Source organism: Pleurodeles waltl, chromosome 10 (genome assembly GCF_031143425.1).
Source record: "Pleurodeles waltl isolate 20211129_DDA chromosome 10, aPleWal1.hap1.20221129, whole genome shotgun sequence".
Lineage (NCBI taxonomy): Eukaryota > Metazoa > Chordata > Amphibia > Caudata > Salamandridae > Pleurodeles > Pleurodeles waltl.
In genome coordinates, this window is record NC_090449.1 from 325739587 (window position 1) to 325756127 (window position 16541).

Consider the following 16541-nt stretch of genomic DNA (forward strand, 5'->3'; position numbering starts at 1 on the left):
TTTAAAGGCCCCACAATATAACATGGCCAAGAAAAAAAAAAAAAAACAGAACAAGAAACAATGCACATGCACGACCACCGAGGGATGCAGATAACTTTTTAGCGTCCTGCAATAGTAAAGCACATTTTACACAGGTCACAAGTTTTTAAAGGTCATTTCTGTCTAAGTGTGCATTGAGAGAGACTGAGGTTTTAGGGAGCAAACACAAAAGCTGCTGCTGCCAAGTGTTACTGCCCGTTTCTCGAACCGGGGACCTTTTGCGTGTGAGGCGAACGTGATAACCACTACACTACAGAAACAAGCTTGCTGGTTTGACTGAAGGAGCACAGTTCCCCTCATATGTTTGCACGATTTCCTCTATACTTTATCAGCAGTTGCTCGGAATGCGAGGGGTAAGTGTGAAAATTGCAGCGGTGTCAGCCAGCATGCATACACTCAGACGTCCTGAAAAATCCCACAGCTGCGGGCAGAGACAGACAAATATCTGATGCCTAAATGCCAGGAAGGAGAGCCTGTGAAATCATCACACAGGGCGCACTGAGAGCAAGCAGGAAGGAAGCCAAGGCATTGTAATCCATTTTTCGCCTGAGGCAAAAAATATGTTTTGCGCAACAATGCTTCGAGTGGAATGAGAAATGTTGAGGGGTTGTGTATTTTGAGCAGGATTTGATTGTTTTCCGCTAAAATGGGCTCGTCCGGGATTTGAACCCGGGACCTCTCGCACCCTAAGCGAGAATCATACCCCTAGACCAACGAGCCTGGGCACAGAAACGCAACGGTTCCGACCCTGCTCGGAGGGTTGGTGACAGAGAGTGGGAGACTACATCCCAAAGCAAGAAACTGCACATGGTGCTCTCTTCTACAGTACGACTAGAGTCATTTGCATGGTCTTCATCGAACATGACATAAAAAGCCTCTATCCTTTAGACATTTTGGCCCAGATTTACAAGAAAATGACTAAGCGCGACGCTGTGCCAAATTTGCAAGCCCCACGCGCCGTCATTTTCAAAATGCAGGGAAGCGCCGTATTTAGTAGAATACAGCGCACCCCTGTGCTTCCCCCTGCGCCAGCTCTAAATTAGCTGCTGAGCGCCAACGCAGCCGTTCTTGCACCATGGTACAAGGATGACTGCGTTGAGGGGGAAATTGTTTTTGTGCAGGAAGGGACACCTTCCTGGCCAAAAAAAAAATCTTCAATGGTGATTTGCTCTTACTTCTATGTGTGCTGCAGAATGCATCACACATAGAAAGAGCAAAAACAAGGAGAAATGAAAACATTTCTCCTCAGTGTGCCACTCTAACGACATCCCTGGGATGGCGTTGGATTTTGGCGCTGACGCAGATTTACGCCAACTCCTAAATCTGGAGCAGCATCAAAATGCTATGGTGTTGCTGTGGCACACTCCCAACAACACCCATTGCACGCCCCTTCCAGGGAACGCGCTGCGTGCTAAGGGGCCGTGTTAACAAGGTGGTGTTAAGCCACAAAAAGTGGCTGAACGCCATCTTGTAAATACCGCGCAGTGCATAGTGCCACCGGGGCGTCACTAAAAGTGATGCTCCGGTGGCGATAGGGCCTTGTAAGTCTGGCACTTTATTTGCTCAAGGTGTGTGTTCTTGGTGAGGGCAGGAAAGCTATTTTCGCTCTCGTACCTTCCTTCCTTGGCTGGTTTGAATGCTGTAGGCTCAGGCTTCATTGCAAAGGTCAAACAGGGAGCAACTGACTGCCGTAAGCTGGCGCAACTCCTCTTGGTGAGCTGTGACAGATGCCCCAGGAGCGTAGTACCTCACGATGGTGAGGGATAGACACAGTCTCTTTTATCTCAGCTTGCCTGTCAGGTAAGGCAGGAAATGCAAATACTGTGAAAAAGCCCAGCGACTCGAACCAGGGACCTTTCGCATGTGAGGTGCGCATGATAACCACTACACTAGACAAACAGACACACTTGCCGGCTTGCTTCATGTGGCTATGCATTGTACTGGAACCACCACACTATGGAAACAGACACACCTGCTTGCTTTATGTGGCTATGCATTGGACTGGGATGCAAGGATGAGGGCCAATGTTCATGACGCTCAAAGCTGAGCCTTCCGGAACACGATCTCTTCCCTTGGAAGAAAGGAACTGGGATCACTTTCATTCCAAGAGGTGATTTCAGAACTGGACCCGAAATTACCATGGAGAAGCACTGTGCATTTAATGTTCCTACGAGCACTGCTGCTCCAGCACAGAAAAGCAGTTGCAAAGAAATCTCGCATACCTTCATGATGCTGAACCGTCTCGACGCCAGTATAAAGCATGTATTGCATTGCAACATGACATCTTACAAGAGTGAAAAGCATAAATACTCCTGTTTAAAACACAGACTGAACCTATAAAGGTAGGGGTTTGTCTGGGATTTGAACCGAGGTCCTCTCACACCCGAAGCGAGAATCATACCCCTATACCAACTAGACTGCCGCTGCATAGTCATTTGAAACATCTTCTGAAGCGTCTTTCCGAAAAGCAGGGCCATTTGGAGGCTCTCTCTCTCTAAGCGTGCCATAGCAATTGATGTTTTCTGTCAAGGATTTTTTGTTTGTCTCTAGCAAGGCAAGAGGTAGTCAAAATGCCCTGTGCCAGTGAGCTGAACTAGGGCACTGATGTGAAAAGCAGACCCTTTCTGGTAGTTGTAACCCGCTGCAAGTCATGGACCCTTGCACCTTAGACTTCCCAACCAGAAGCACTGAAGGGCCTGCTAGCTCTTGAGCCAGAGGAGCATGCCTCTTGGATTCAAGCACACTTGCTCGATCAGCGCTCGTTCAGGCTCGATCAGGCGAGATTTATATTAGTGGCTCATAGGCCTGAAACACTCACCTGGGAGACGCAGGGTGGCTGATTTCCCGGAATGGCCCTTGATGGGGAAATCACCTCCTTTCCCCCGCCTCATTTCAGAATTGTGTGCTAGTCGCAAGACAGTGTTCAGGGGTTCATGGGTACTGCCTACTCCCAGCTGCCTCTCTGTCTTCTTCATGTAAATTGCAAGTCACGAGGAGGCACCATTGCCAATATGCTCCGCCCACCTAACCAAGAAACCTAGTTTGAGCTTGTCTGCCTGTGTTGTTGCAGGGGCAGTGTCTTCTTTGCCCAAAAGGTGGCAGGAGAGCCTCACTTCAAACGATAGAATCAACTGCTTAAGTAGAAACCAGCATGGTAGTTACTGTCATAAAGTGCAGCTCTAACAGAAGGTGTGCCTGAGACGCCCCTTCCAGTAATACACAGAATTTTGATTGAGGGCCCAGCCGATGGGTTGGTGGATTTCTCCTCACATGCCACAGCAGCTTCCAAAGATAGTGGTGTGAGGAGCTGGCTCTGCAAGCAGAGCAAGATTTAAGGGAAGAAAATACACCTGTCAGAAGTGGGATTTGAACCCACGCCTCCATGAAGAGACCAGAAGGCTCAGCTTCACTGAAGATCAAGCTCTCTTGAGTCTGGCGCCTTAGACCACTCGGCCATCCTGACAGCCAAAACAGTGTGCAGGTCCGACTCTTCAGTCTGCACTTGTTGATTTTGCCGCTTGCAATGTTCCTATCAAAGTCACAGCTTTAAAGGCCCCACAATATAACATGGCCAAGAAAAAAAAAAAAAAACAGAACAAGAAACAATGCACATGCACGACCACCGAGGGATGCAGATAACTTTTTAGCGTCCTGCAATAGTAAAGCACGTTTTACACAGGTCACAAGTTTTTAAAGGTCATTTATGTCTAAGTGTGCATTGAGAGAGACTGAGGTTTTAGGGAGCAAACACAAAAGCTGCTGCTGCCAAGTGTTTCTGCCCGGTCTCGAACCGGGGACTTTTCGCATGTGAGGCGAACGTGATAACCACTACACTACAGAAACAAGCTTTCTGGTTTGACTGAAGGAGCACAGTTCCCCTCATATGTTTGCACGATTTCCTCTATACTTTATCAGCAGTTGCTCGGAATGCGAGGGGTAAGTGTGAAAATTGCAGCGGTGTCAGCCAGCATGCATACACTCAGACGTCCTGAAAAATCCCACAGCTGCGGGCAGAGACAGACAAATATCTGATGCCTAAATGCCAGGAAGGAGAGCCTGTGAAATCATCACACAGGGCGAACTGAGAGCAAGCAGGAAGGAAGCCAAGGCATTGTAATCCATTTTTCGCCTGAGGCAAAAAATATGTTTTGCGCAACAATGCTTCGAGAGGAATGAGAAATGTTGAGGGGTTGTGTATTTTGAGCAGGATTTGATTGTTTTCCGCTAAAATGGGCTCGTCCGGGATTTGAACCTGGGACCTTTCGCACCCTAAGCGAGAATCATACCCCTAGACCAACGAGCCTGGGCACAGAAATGCAACGGCTCCGACCCTGCTCGGAGGGTTGGTGACAGAGAGTGGGAGACTACATCCCAAAGCAAGAAACTGCACATGGTGCTCTCTTCTGCAGTACGACTAGAGTCATTTGCATGGTCTTCATCGAACATGACATAAAAAGCCTCTATCCTTTAGACATTTTGGCCCAGATTTACAAGAAAATGACTAAGCGCGACGCTGTGCCAAATTTGCAAGCCCCACGCGCCGTCATTTTCAAAATGCAGGGAAGCGCCGTATTTAGTAGAATACAGCGCACCCCTGTGCTTCCCCCTGCGCCAGCTCTAAATTAGCTGCTGAGCGCCAACGCAGCCGTTCTTGCACCATGGTACAAGGATGACTGCGTTGAGGGGGAAATTGTTTTTGTGCAGGAAGGGACACCTTCCTGCCCAAAAAAAAATCTTCAATGGTGATTTGCTCTTACTTCTATGTGTGCTGCAGAATGCATCACACATAGAAAGAGCAAAAACAAGGAGAAATGAAAACATTTCTCCTCAGTGTGCCACTCTAACGACACCCCTGGGATGGCGTTGGATTTTGGTGCTGACGCAGATTTACGCCAACTCCTAAATCTGGAGCAGCATCAAAATGCTATGGTGTTGCTGTGGCACACTCCCAACAACACCCATTGCACGCCCCTTCCAGGGAACGCGCTGCGTGCTAAGGGGCCGTATTTACAAGGTGGTGTTAAGCCACAAAAAGTGGATGAACGCCATCTTGTAAATACCGCGCAGTGCATAGTGCCACCGGGGCGTCACTAAAAGTGATGCTCCGGTGGCGATAGGACCTTGTAAGTCTGGCACTTTATTTGCTCAAGGTGTGTGTTCTTGGTGAGGGCAGGAAAGCTATTTTCGCTCTCGTACCTTCCTTCCTTGGCTGGCTTGAATGCTGTAGGCTCAGGCTTCATTGCAAAGGTCAAACAGTGAGCAACTGACTGCCGTAAGCTGGCGCAACTCCTCTTGGTGAGCTGTGACAGATGCCCCAGGAGCGTAGTACCTCACGATGGTGAGGGATAGACACAGTCTCTTTTATCTCAGCTTGCCTGTCAGGTGAGGCAGGAAATGCAAATACTGTGAAAAAGCCCAGCGACTCGAACCAGGGACCTTTCGCATGTGAGGTGCGCATGATAACCACTACACTAGACAAACAGACACACTTGCCGGCTTGCTTCATGTGGCTATGCATTGTACTGGAACCACCACACTATGGAAACAGACACACCTGCTTGCTTTATGTGGCTATGCATTGGACTAGGATGCAAGGATGAGGGCCAATGTTCATGACGCTCAAAGCTGAGCCTTCCGGAACACGATCTCTTCCCTTGGAAGAAAGGAACTGGGATCACTTTCATTCCAAGAGGTGATTTCAGAACTGGACCCGAAATTACCATGGAGAAGCACTGTGCATTTAATGTTCCTACGAGCACTGCTGCTCCAGCACAGAAAAGCAGTTGCAAAGAAATCTCGCATACCTTCATGATGCTGAACCGTCTCGACGCCAGTATAAAGCATGTATTGCATTGCAACATGACATCTTACAAGAGTGAAAAGCATAAATACTCCTGTTTAAAACACAGACTGAACCTATAAAGGTAGGGGTTTGTCTGGGATTTGAACCGAGGTCCTCTCACACCCGAAGCGAGAATCATACCCCTATACCAACTAGACTGCTGCTGCATAGTCATTTGAAACATCTTCTGAAGCGTCTTTCCGAAAAGCAGGGCCATTTGGAGGCTCTCTCTCTCTAAGCGTGCCATAGCAATTGATGTTTTCTGTCAAGGATTTTTTGTTTGTCTCTAGCAAGGCAAGAGGTAGTGCCCTGTGCCAGTGAGCTGAACTAGGGCACTGATGTGAAAAGCAGACCCTTTCTGGTAGTTGTAACCCGCTGCAAGTCATGGACCCTTGCACCTTAGACTTCCCAACCAGAAGCACTGAAGGGCCTGCTAGCTCTTGAGCCAGAGGAGCATGCCTCTAGGATTCAAGCACACTTGCTCGATCAGCGCTCGATCAGGCGAGATTTATATTAGTGGCTCATAGGCCTGAAACACTCACCTGGGAGACGCAGGGTGGCTGATTTCCCGGAATGGCCCTTGATGGGGAAATCACCTCCTTTCCCCCGCCTCATTTCAGAATTGTGTGCTAGTCGCAAGACAGTGTTCAGGGGTTCATGGGTACTGCCTACTCCCAGCTGCCTCTCTGTCTTCTTCATGTAAATTGCAAGTCACGAGGAGGCACCATTGCCAATATGCTCCGCCCACCTAACCAAGAAACCTAGTTTGAGCTTGTCTGCCTGTGTTGTTGCAGGGGCAGTGTCTTCTTTGCCCAAAAGGTGGCAGGAGAGCCTCACTTCAAACGATAGAATCAACTGCTTAAGTAGAAACCAGCATGGTAGTTACTGTCATAAAGTGCAGCTCTAACAGAAGGTGTGCCTGAGACGCCCCTTCCAGTAATACACAGAATTTTGATTGAGGGCCCAGCCGATGGGTTGGTGGATTTCTCCTCACATGCCACAGCAGCTTCCAAAGATAGTGGTGTGAGGAGCTGGCTCTGCAAGCAGAGCAAGATTTAAGGGAAGAAAATACACCTGTCAGAAGTGGGATTTGAACCCACGCCTCCATGAAGAGACCAGAAGGCTCAGCTTCACTGAAGATCAAGCTCTCTTGAGTCTGGCGCCTTAGACCACTCGGCCATCCTGACACCCAAAACAGTGTGCAGGTCGGACTCTTCAGTCTGCACTTGTTGATTTTGCCGCTTGCAATGTTCCTATCAAAGTCACAGCTTTAAAGGCCCCACAATATAACTTGGCCAAGAAAAAAAAAAAAAAACAGAACAAGAAACAATGCACATGCACGACCACCGAGGGATGCAGATAACTTTTTAGCGTCCTGCAATAGTAAAGCACGTTTTACACAGGTCACAAGTTTTTAAAGGTCATTTCTGTCTAAGTGTGCATTGAGAGAGACTGAGGTTTTAGGGAGCAAACACAAAAGCTGCTGCTGCCAAGTGTTCCTGCCCGGTCTCGAACCGGGGACCTTTCGCGTGTGAGGCGAACGTGATAACCACTACACTACAGAAACAAGCTTGCTGGTTTGACTGAAGGAGCACAGTTCCCCTCATATGTTTGCACGATTTCCTCTATACTTTATCAGCAGTTGCTCGGAATGCGAGGGGTAAGTGTGAAAATTGCAGCTGTGTCAGCCAGCATGCATACACTCAGACGTCCTGAAAAATCCCACAGCTGCGGGCAGAGACAGACAAATATCTGATGCCTAAATGCCAGGAAGGAGAGCCTGTGAAATCATCACACAGGGCGCACTGAGAGCAAGCAGGAAGGAAGCCAAGGCATTGTAATCCATTTTTCGCCTGAGGCAAAAAATATGTTTTGCGCAACAATGCTTCGAGTGGAATGAGAAATGTTGAGGGGTTGTGTATTTTGAGCAGGATTTGATTGTTTTCCGCTAAAATGGGCTCGTCCGGGATTTGAACCCGGGACCTCTCGCACCCTAAGCAAGAATCATACCCCTAGACCAACGAGCCTGGGCACAGAAACGCAACGGCTCCGACCCTGCTCGGAGGGTTGGTGACAGAGAGTGGGAGACTACATCCCAAAGCAAGAAACTGCACATGGTGCTCTCTTCTGCAGTACGACTAGAGTCATTTGCATGGTCTTCATCGAACATGACATAAAAAGCCTCTATCCTTTAGACATTTTGGCCCAGATTTACAAGAAAATGACTAAAGCGCGACGCTGTGCCAAATTTGCAAGCCCCACGCGCCGTCATTTTCAAAATGCAGGGAAGCGCCGTATTTAGTAGAATACAGCGCACCCCTGTGCTTCCCCCTGCGCCAGCTCTAAATTAGCTGCTGAGCGCCAACGCAGCCGTTCTTGCACCATGGTACAAGGATGACTGCGTTGAGGGGGAAATTGTTTTTGTGCAGGAAGGGACACCTTCCTGCCCAAAAAAAAAATCTTCAATGGTGATTTGCTCTTACTTCTATGTGTGCTGCAGAATGCATCACACATAGAAAGAGCAAAAACAAGGAGAAATGAAAACATTTCTCCTCAGTGTGCCACTCTAACGACACCCCTGGGATGGCGTTGGATTTTGGCGCTGACGCAGATTTACGCCAACTCCTAAATCTGGAGCAGCATCAAAATGCTATGGTGTTGCTGTGGCACACTCCCAACAACACCCATTGCACGCCCCTTCCAGGGAACGCGCTGCGTGCTAAGGGGCCGTATTTACAAGGTGGTGTTAAGCCACAAAAAGTGGCTGAACGCCATCTTGTAAATACCGCGCAGTGCATAGTGCCACCGGGGCGTCACTAAAAGTGATGCTCCGGTGGCGATAGGGCCTTGTAAGTCTGGCACTTTATTTGCTCAAGGTGTGTGTTCTTGGTGAGGGCAGGAAAGCTATTTTCGCTCTCGTACCTTCCTTCCTTGGCTGGTTTGAATGCTGTAGGCTCAGGCTTCATTGCAAAGGTCAAACAGGGAGCAACTGACTGCCGTAAGCTGGCGCAACTCCTCTTGGTGAGCTGTGACAGATGCCCCAGGAGCGTAGTACCTCACGATGGTGAGGGATAGACACAGTCTCTTTTATCTCAGCTTGCCTGTCAGGTGAGGCAGGAAATGCAAATACTGTGAAAAAGCCCAGCGACTCGAACCAGGGACCTTTCGCATGTGAGGTGCGCATGATAACCACTACACTAGACAAACAGACACACTTGCCGGCTTGCTTCATGTGGCTATGCATTGTACTGGAACCACCACACTATGGAAACAGACACACCTGCTTGCTTTATGTGGCTATGCATTGGACTGGGATGCAAGGATGAGGGCCAATGTTCATGACGCTCAAAGCTGAGCCTTCCGGAACACGATCTCTTCCCTTGGAAGAAAGGAACTGGGATCACTTTCATTCCAAGAGGTGATTTCAGAACTGGACCCGAAATTACCATGGAGAAGCACTGTGCATTTAATGTTCCTACGAGCACTGCTGCTCCAGCACAGAAAAGCAGTTGCAAAGAAATCTCGCATACCTTCATGATGCTGAACCGTCTCGACGCCAGTATAAAGCATGTATTGCATTGCAACATGACATCTTACAAGAGTGAAAAGCATAAATACTCCTGTTTAAAACACAGACTGAACCTATAAAGGTAGGGGTTTGTCTGGGATTTGAACCGAGGTCCTCTCACACCCTAAGCGAGAATCATACCCCTATACTAACTAGACTGCCGCTGAATAGTCATTTGAAACATCTTCTGAAGCGTCTTTCCGAAAAGCAGGGCCATTTGGAGGCTCTCTCTCTCTAAGCGTGCCATAGCAATTGATGTTTTCTGTCAAGGATTTTTTGTTTGTCTCTAGCAAGGCAAGAGGTAGTCAAAATGCCCTGTGCCAGTGAGCTGAACTAGGGCACTGATGTGAAAAGCAGACCCTTTCTGGTAGTTGTAACCCGCTGCAAGTCATGGACCCTTGCACCTTAGACTTCCCAACCAGAAGCACTGAAGGGCCTGCTAGCTCTTGAGCCAGAGGAGCATGCCTCTTGGATTCAAGCACACTTGCTCGATCAGCGCTCGATCAGGCGAGATTTATATTAGTGGCTCATAGGCCTGAAACACTCACCTGGGAGACGCAGGGTGGCTGATTTCCCGGAATGGCCCTTGATGGGGAAATCACCTCCTTTCCCCCGCCTCATTTCAGAATTGTGTGCTAGTCGCAAGACAGTGTTCAGGGGTTCATGGGTACTGCCTACTCCCAGCTGCCTCTCTGTCTTCTTCATGTAAATTGCAAGTCACGAGGAGGCACCATTGCCAATATGCTCCGCCCACCTAACCAAGAAACCTAGTTTGAGCTTGTCTGCCTGTGTTGTTGCAGGGGCAGTGTCTTCTTTGCCTAAAAGGTGGCAGGAGAGCCTCACTTCAAACGATAGACTCAACTGCTTAAGTAGAAACCAGCATGGTAGTTACTGTCATAAAGTGCAGCTCTAACAGAAGGTGTGCCTGAGACGCCCCTTCCAGTAATACACAGAATTTTGATTGAGGGCCAGCCGATGGGTTGGTGGATTTCTCCTCACATGCCACAGCAGCTTCCAAAGATAGTGGTGTGAGGAGCTGGCTCTGCAAGCAGAGCAAGATTTAAGGGAAGAAAATACACCTGTCAGAAGTGGGATTTGAACCCACGCCTCCATGAAGAGACCAGAAGGCTCAGCTTCACTGAAGATCAAGCTCTCTTGAGTCTGGCGCCTTAGACCACTCGGCCATCCTGACAGCCAAAACAGTGTGCAGGTCGGACTCTTCAGTCTGCACTTGTTGATTTTGCTGCTTGCAATGTTCCTATCAAAGTCACAGCTTTAAAGGCCCCACAATATAACATGGCCAAGAAAAAAAAAAAAAAACAGAACAAGAAACAATGCACATGCACGACCACCGAGGGATGCAGATAACTTTTTAGCGTCCTGCAATAGTAAAGCACGTTTTACACAGGTCACAAGTTTTTAAAGGTCATTTCTGTCTAAGTGTGCATTGAGAGAGACTGAGGTTTTAGAGAGCAAACACAAAAGCTGCTGCTGCCAAGTGTTACTGCCCGGTCTCGAACCGGGGACCTTTCGCGTGTGAGGCGAACGTGATAACCACTACACTACAGAAACAAGCTTGCTGGTTTGACTGAAGGAGCACAGTTCCCCTCATATGTTTGCACGATTTCCTCTATACTTTATCAGCAGTTGCTCGGAATGCGAGGGGTAAGTGTGAAAATTGCAGCGGTGTCAGCCAGCATGCATACACTCAGACGTCCTGAAAAATCCCACAGCTGCGGGCAGAGACAGACAAATATCTGATGCCTAAATGCCAGGAAGGAGAGCCTGTGAAATCATCACACAGGGCGCACTGAGAGCAAGCAGGAAGGAAGCCAAGGCATTGTAATCCATTTTTCGCCTGAGGCAAAAAATATGTTTTGCGCAACAATGCTTCGAGTGGAATGAGAAATGTTGAGGGGTTGTGTATTTTGAGCAGGATTTGATTGTTTTCCGCTAAAATGGGCTCATCTGGGATTTGAACCCGGGATCTCTCGCACCCTAAGCAAGAATCATACCCCTAGACCAACGAGCCTGGGCACAGAAACGCAACGGCTCCGACCCTGCTCGGAGGGTTGGTGACAGAGAGTGTGAGACTACATCCCAAAGCAAGAAACTGCACATGGTGCTCTCTTCTGCAGTACGACTAGAGTCATTTGCATGGTCTTCATCGAACATGACATAAAAAGCCTCTATCCTTTAGACATTTTGGCCCAGATTTACAAGAAAATGACTAAGCGCGACGCTGTGCCAAATTTGCAAGCCCCACGCGCCGTCATTTTCAAAATGCAGGGAAGCGCCGTATTTAGTAGAATACAGCGCACCCCTGTGCTTCCCCCTGCGCCAGCTCTAAATTAGCTGCTGAGCGCCAACGCAGCCGTTCTTGCACCATGGTACAAGGATGACTGCGTTGAGGGGGAAATTGTTTTTGTGCAGGAAGGGACACCTTCCTGCCCAAAAAAAAAATCTTCAATGGTGATTTGCTCTTACTTCTATGTGTGCTGCAGAATGCATCACACATAGAAAGAGCAAAAACAAGGAGAAATGAAAACATTTCTCCTCAGTGTGCCACTCTAACGACACCCCTGGGATGGCGTTGGATTTTGGCGCTGACGCAGATTTACGCCAACTCCTAAATCTGGAGCAGCATCAAAATGCTATGGTGTTGCTGTGGCACACTCCCAACAACACCCATTGCACGCCCCTTCCAGGGAACGCGCTGCGTGCTAAGGGGCCGTATTTACAAGGTGGTGTTAAGCCACAAAAAGTGGCTGAACGCCATCTTGTAAATACCGCGCAGTGCATAGTGCCACCGGGGCGTCACTAAAAGTGATGCTCCGGTGGCGATAGGGCCTTGTAAGTCTGGCACTTTATTTGCTCAAGGTGTGTGTTCTTGGTGAGGGCAGGAACGCTATTTTCGCTCTCGTACCTTCCTTCCTTGGCTGGTTTGAATGCTGTAGGCTCAGGCTTCATTGCAAAGGTCAAACAGGGAGCAACTGACTGCCGTAAGCTGGCGCAACTCCTCTTGGTGAGCTGTGACAGATGCCCCAGGAGCGTAGTACCTCACGATGGTGAGGGATAGACACAGTCTCTTTTATCTCAGCTTGCCTGTCAGGTGAGGCAGGAAATGCAAATACTGTGAAAAAGCCCAGCGACTCGAACCAGGGACCTTTCGCATGTGAGGTGCGCATGATAACCACTACACTACACAAACAGACACACTTGCCGGCTTGCTTCAAGTGGCTATGCATTGTACTGGAACCACCACACTATGGAAACAGACACACCTGCTTGCTTTATGTGGCTATGCATTGGACTGGGATGGAAAGATGAGGGCCAATGTTCATGACGCTCAAAGCTGAGCCTTCCGGAACACGATCTCTTCCCTTGGAAGAAAGGAACTGGGATCACTTTCATTCCAAGAGGTGATTTCAGAACTGGACCCGAAATTACCATGGAGAAGCACTGTGCATTTAATGTTCCTACGAGCACTGCTGCTCCAGCACAGAAAAGCAGTTGCAAAGAAATCTCGCATACCTTCATGATGCTGAACCGTCTCGACGCCAGTATAAAGCATGTATTGCATTGCAACATGACATCTTACAAGAGTGAAAAGCATAAATACTCCTGTTTAAAACACAGACTGAACCTATAAAGGTAGGGGTTTGTCTGGGATTTGAACCGAGGTCCTCTCACACCCGAAGCGAGAATCATACCCCTATACCAACTAGACTGCCGCTGCATAGTCATTTGAAACATCTTCTGAAGCGTCTTTCCGAAAAGCAGGGCCATTTGGAGGCTCTCTCTCTCTAAGCGTGCCATAGCAATTGATGTTTTCTGTCAAGGATTTTTTGTTTGTCTCTAGCAAGGCAAGAGGTAGTCAAAATGCCCTGTGCCAGTGAGCTGAACTAGGGCACTGATGTGAAAAGCAGACCCTTTCTGGTAGTTGTAACCCGCTGCAAGTCATGGACCCTTGCACCTTAGACTTCCCAACCAGAAGCACTGAAGGGCCTGCTAGCTCTTGAGCCAGAGGAGCATGCCTCTTGGATTCAAGCACACTTGCTCGATCAGCGCTCGATCAGCGCTCGATCAGGTGAGATTTATATTAGTGGCTCATAGGCCTGAAACACTCACCTGGGAGACGCAGGGTGGCTGATTTCCCGGAATGGCCCTTGATGGGGAAATCACCTCCTTTCCCCCGCCTCATTTCAGAATTGTGTGCTAGTCGCAAGACAGTGTTCAGGGGTTCATGGGTACTGCCTACTCCCAGCTGCCTCTCTGTCTTCTTCATGTAAATTGCAAGTCACGAGGAGGCACCATTGCCAATATGCTCCGCCCACCTAACCAAGAAACCTAGTTTGAGCTTGTCTGCCTGTGTTGTTGCAGGGGCAGTGTCTTCTTTGCCCAAAAGGTGGCAGGAGAGCCTCACTTCAAACGATAGAATCAACTGCTTAAGTAGAAACCAGCATGGTAGTTACTGTCATAAAGTGCAGCTCTAACAGAAGGTGTGCCTGAGACGCCCCTTACAGTAATACACAGAATTTTGATTGAGGGCCCAGCCGATGGGTTGGTGGATTTCTCCTCACATGCCACAGCAGCTTCCAAAGATAGTGGTGTGAGGAGCTGGCTCTGCAAGCAGAGCAAGATTTAAGGGAAGAAAATACACCTGTCAGAAGTGGGATTTGAACCCACGCCTCCATGAAGAGACCAGAAGGCTCAGCTTCACTGAAGATCAATCTCTCTTGAGTCTGGCGCCTTAGACCACTCGGCCATCCTGACAGCCAAAACAGTGTGCAGGTCCGACTCTTCAGTCTGCACTTGTTGATTTTGCCGCTTGCAATGTTCCTATCAAAGTCACAGCTTTAAAGGCCCCACAATATAACATGGCCAAGAAAAAAAAAAAAAAACAGAACAAGAAACAATGCACATGCACGACCACCGAGGGATGCAGATAACTTTTTAGCGTCCTGCAATAGTAAAGCACGTTTTACACAGGTCACAAGTTTTTAAAGGTCATTTCTGTCTAAGTGTGCATTGAGAGAGACTGAGGTTTTAGGGAGCAAACACAAAAGCTGCTGCTGCCAAGTGTTTCTGCCCGGTCTCGAACCGGGGACCTTTCGCGTGTGAGGCGAACGTGATAACCACTACACTACAGAAACAAGCTTTCTGGTTTGACTGAAGGAGCACAGTTCCCCTCATATGTTTGCACGATTTCCTCTATACTTTATCAGCAGTTGCTCGGAATGCGAGGGGTAAGTGTGAAAATTGCAGCGGTGTCAGCCAGCATGCATACACTCAGACGTCCTGAAAAATCCCACAGCTGCGGGCAGAGACAGACAAATATCTGATGCCTAAATGCCAGGAAGGAGAGCCTGTGAAATCATCACACAGGGCGAACTGAGAGCAAGCAGGAAGGAAGCCAAGGCATTGTAATCCATTTTTCGCCTGAGGCAAAAAATATGTTTTGCGCAACAATGCTTCGAGAGGAATGAGAAATGTTGAGGGGTTGTGTATTTTGAGCAGGATTTGATTGTTTTCCGCTAAAATGGGCTCGTCCGGGATTTGAGCCTGGGACCTCTCGCACCCTAAGCGAGAATCATACCCCTAGACCAACGAGCCTGGGCACAGAAATGCAACGGCTCCGACCCTGCTCGGAGGGTTGGTGACAGAGAGTGGGAGACTACATCCCAAAGCAAGAAACTGCACATGGTGCTCTCTTCTGCAGTACGACTAGAGTCATTTGCATGGTCTTCATCGAACATGACATAAAAAGCCTCTATCCTTTAGACATTTTGGCCCAGATTTACAAGAAAATGACTAAGCGCGACGCTGTGCCAAATTTGCAAGCCCCACGCGCCGTCATTTTCAAAATGCAGGGAAGCGCCGTATTTAGTAGAATACAGCGCACCCCTGTGCTTCCCCCTGCGCCAGCTCTAAATTAGCTGCTGAGCGCCAACGCAGCCGTTCTTGCACCATGGTACAAGGATGACTGCGTTGAGGGGGAAATTGTTTTTGTGCAGGAAGGGACACCTTCCTGCCCAAAAAAAAAATCTTCAATGGTGATTTGCTCTTACTTCTATGTGTGCTGCAGAATGCATCACACATAGAAAGAGCAAAAACAAGGAGAAATGAAAACATTTCTCCTCAGTGTGCCACTCTAACGACACCCCTGGGATGGCGTTGGATTTTGGCGCTGACGCAGATTTACGCCAACTCCTAAATCTGGAGCAGCATCAAAATGCTATGGTGTTGCTGTGGCACACTCCCAACAACACCCATTGCACGCCCCTTCCAGGGAACGCGCTGCGTGCTAAGGGGCCGTATTTACAAGGTGGTGTTAAGCCACAAAAAGTGGCTGAACGCCATCTTGTAAATACCGCGCAGTTCATAGTGCCACCGGGGCGTCACTAAAAGTGATGCTCCGGTGGCGATAGGGCCTTGTAAGTCTGGCACTTTATTTGCTCAAGGTGTGTGTTCTTGGTGAGGGCAGGAAAGCTATTTTCGCTCTCGTACCTTCCTTCCTTGGCTGGTTTGAATGCTGTAGGCTCAGGCTTCATTGCAAAGGTCAAACAGGGAGCAACTGACTGCCGTAAGCTGACGCAACTCCTCTTGGTGAGCTGTGACAGATGCCCCAGGAGCGTAGTACCTCACGATGGTGAGGGATAGACACAGTCTCTTTTATCTCAGCTTGCCTGTCAGGTGAGGCAGGAAATGCAAATACTGTGAAAAAGCCCAGCGACTCGAACCAGGGACCTTTCGCATGTGAGGTGCGCATGATAACCACTACACTAGACAAACAGACACACTTGCCGGCTTGCTTCATGTGGCTATGCATTGTACTGGAACCACCACACTATGGAAACAGACACACCTGCTTGCTTTATGTGGCTATGCATTGGACTGGGATGCAAGGATGAGGGCCAATGTTCATGACGCTCAAAGCTGAGCCTTCCGGAACACGATCTCTTCCCTTGGAAGAAAGGAACTGGGATCACTTTCATTCCAAGAGGTGATTTCAGAACTGGACCCGAAATTACCATGGAGAAGCACTGTGCATTTAATGTTCCTACGAGCACTGCTGCTCCAGCACAGAAA

At 48.7% G+C, this 16541-nt stretch overlaps 10 non-coding genes across 10 annotated transcripts; all 10 read right to left on the reverse strand.

Annotated features, from left to right (window-relative positions):
- Window positions 1–687: 687 nt before the first annotated feature.
- On the reverse strand, window positions 688–759 carry TRNAP-AGG (transfer RNA proline (anticodon AGG)). Its single transcript has one exon. It is a non-coding gene; the product is annotated as a tRNA-Pro (tRNA).
- A 2631-nt stretch (window positions 760–3390) lies between these two features.
- On the reverse strand, window positions 3391–3502 carry TRNAL-CAA (transfer RNA leucine (anticodon CAA)). The gene is made up of 2 exons: window positions 3465–3502; window positions 3391–3436 (listed from the first exon to the last, which is right to left on the reverse strand). It is a non-coding gene; the product is annotated as a tRNA-Leu (tRNA).
- A 307-nt stretch (window positions 3503–3809) lies between these two features.
- On the reverse strand, window positions 3810–3882 carry TRNAV-CAC (transfer RNA valine (anticodon CAC)). The gene has a single exon. It is a non-coding gene; the product is annotated as a tRNA-Val (tRNA).
- A 3074-nt stretch (window positions 3883–6956) lies between these two features.
- TRNAL-CAA (transfer RNA leucine (anticodon CAA)) lies at window positions 6957–7068 on the reverse strand. Its single transcript has 2 exons — window positions 7031–7068; window positions 6957–7002 (listed from the first exon to the last, which is right to left on the reverse strand). It is a non-coding gene; the product is annotated as a tRNA-Leu (tRNA).
- A 307-nt stretch (window positions 7069–7375) lies between these two features.
- TRNAV-CAC (transfer RNA valine (anticodon CAC)) lies at window positions 7376–7448 on the reverse strand. The gene has a single exon. It is a non-coding gene; the product is annotated as a tRNA-Val (tRNA).
- A 388-nt stretch (window positions 7449–7836) lies between these two features.
- Window positions 7837–7908, reverse strand: TRNAP-AGG (transfer RNA proline (anticodon AGG)). Its single transcript has one exon. It is a non-coding gene; the product is annotated as a tRNA-Pro (tRNA).
- Window positions 7909–10529: 2621 nt separating this feature from the next.
- Window positions 10530–10641, reverse strand: TRNAL-CAA (transfer RNA leucine (anticodon CAA)). The gene is made up of 2 exons: window positions 10604–10641; window positions 10530–10575 (listed from the first exon to the last, which is right to left on the reverse strand). It is a non-coding gene; the product is annotated as a tRNA-Leu (tRNA).
- A 307-nt stretch (window positions 10642–10948) lies between these two features.
- Window positions 10949–11021, reverse strand: TRNAV-CAC (transfer RNA valine (anticodon CAC)). The gene has a single exon. It is a non-coding gene; the product is annotated as a tRNA-Val (tRNA).
- Window positions 11022–14113: 3092 nt separating this feature from the next.
- TRNAL-CAA (transfer RNA leucine (anticodon CAA)) lies at window positions 14114–14225 on the reverse strand. The gene is made up of 2 exons: window positions 14188–14225; window positions 14114–14159 (listed from the first exon to the last, which is right to left on the reverse strand). It is a non-coding gene; the product is annotated as a tRNA-Leu (tRNA).
- A 307-nt stretch (window positions 14226–14532) lies between these two features.
- Window positions 14533–14605, reverse strand: TRNAV-CAC (transfer RNA valine (anticodon CAC)). The gene has a single exon. It is a non-coding gene; the product is annotated as a tRNA-Val (tRNA).
- Between the last annotated feature and the right edge of the window lie 1936 nt (window positions 14606–16541).